Source organism: Aplysia californica, unplaced genomic scaffold, assembly GCF_000002075.1.
Source record: "Aplysia californica isolate F4 #8 unplaced genomic scaffold, AplCal3.0 scaffold00378, whole genome shotgun sequence".
Taxonomy (NCBI): domain Eukaryota; kingdom Metazoa; phylum Mollusca; class Gastropoda; order Aplysiida; family Aplysiidae; genus Aplysia; species Aplysia californica.
Window position 1 is genome coordinate 502,889 of NW_004797648.1, and position 1,406 is coordinate 504,294.

Below are 1,406 nucleotides of genomic sequence, written 5' to 3' on the forward strand. Positions count from 1 at the left end.
GGGGGGGGGGTTGGTTGCTGGCCTGCAGAAGTGCAATGCAAAGTTTCGTTGGCTTAGGTAAATTATTAAATGAGCTAGAAGTGGCGTCGATAGCCTAGTGGTTTGGCTACCGGTCTCGTAATATCGTGAGGTTGAAGGTTCGGGGCTTTGAGCCTCAGTTTGGTCCAGCATTGTGTGCCTGGGGAAAGCACTTTACAGGAATTTCCCATTTGGCTCGGTCCTTTCGGAGATACACGTTAAACTCGGAGGTCCTGCCTCTTAAATAAGCTAGCAAGTGTTGATAGGAGCGATAAACATTATACAATCTCATCTTTTTTATTAAATGAGCTTTTTTTTTTTTTTCTTCAACGCCGACAGGAGACAAAAGTGACCAAGCTGTAACACTGTGGTCTCCCCCGTGGCTTTTTCTCTGCACGATAATACGACTTTTTGTTGTGTCGGTGTTCTTAGCTTCTCTTTTCTGAAACTCAACTCTTTGGAAATGTTTAGGTCGATCTTTCTTTAACTTGTATTGTATTCTAATGTGCTCGGGTGGATGATGGGTGACACTGGAATGTTCTACATGTATTTCTTTTCTTTCCCTCTGTTGTTTCTGTCTGCTTGCCTTGCTTTTTTCATGTAGACTAAATAGCCGATGTCGATACGTTTCTCTTTTTTTCAAGCAAAGTGGGTGGTTGGCGGGTGCTCTTGTGTGGTTTGCTGTTTCTTTCCTGTAACACCCTAATTTTCGGCTCCTAATATTATGACCTAATTGTCTCGCAAATGCCGGGAAACCTTTGCTACTCTCTCTCTCTCTCTCTCTCTCTCTCTCTCTCTCTCTCTCTCTCTCTCTCTCTCTCTCTCTCTCTTTCTCTCTCCCCCCTCTCTCTCTCCGTCTCTCTCTCTCCCATCCCCTCCCATTGTTCTCTCCCATACTCTCTCACTCACTCCAACCCCACTCCACTCTTATTCACCCCCCCAAAAAAAAACTAAACTAAAAAAACCTAACAAAACAACCACAAGCAACTGCCTCCCATCCCCTCTCAATCTCCTCCCTACCATCTCACTCTCTCCCACCCTACTCCCACTCTTTCCCCTCTCCCCCCAATCCCTTCCCACACTGTCTTGTGCGACACAAGCTCTGTCTTTGGATAATTGGCGGGTGCTCTGATGTGGTGGTTTGCTTCTTCTTTCCTTTCAAACATCTATCGTCCTTATTAAATTATCAACCTTCTTTTTTTTGTATTTGTTACTCTCTTGTAACACCCTTTTAGTTAATCTTCGGCACTCATTTTTATGATCGCATTGTGTTGTAAGCTGCTTGATAGGAAAGAAGGAGCAAACCACACCAGAGCACCTGCCTACCGCCCACCGACGTTGTTTTTTTGTGTTCTTTGCTCAAAATCAAAACGTATTCTTTTCTTTTA

At 44.2% G+C, this 1,406-nt stretch overlaps 1 protein-coding gene across 1 annotated transcript in view; it reads left to right on the forward strand.

Moving 5' to 3' along the window:
• Positions 1–1,406, forward strand: part of LOC101853182 (RING-box protein 1) — a gene marked incomplete at its 5' end in the record, with an annotated part of 66,374 nt that overhangs the window by 64,347 nt on the left and 621 nt on the right.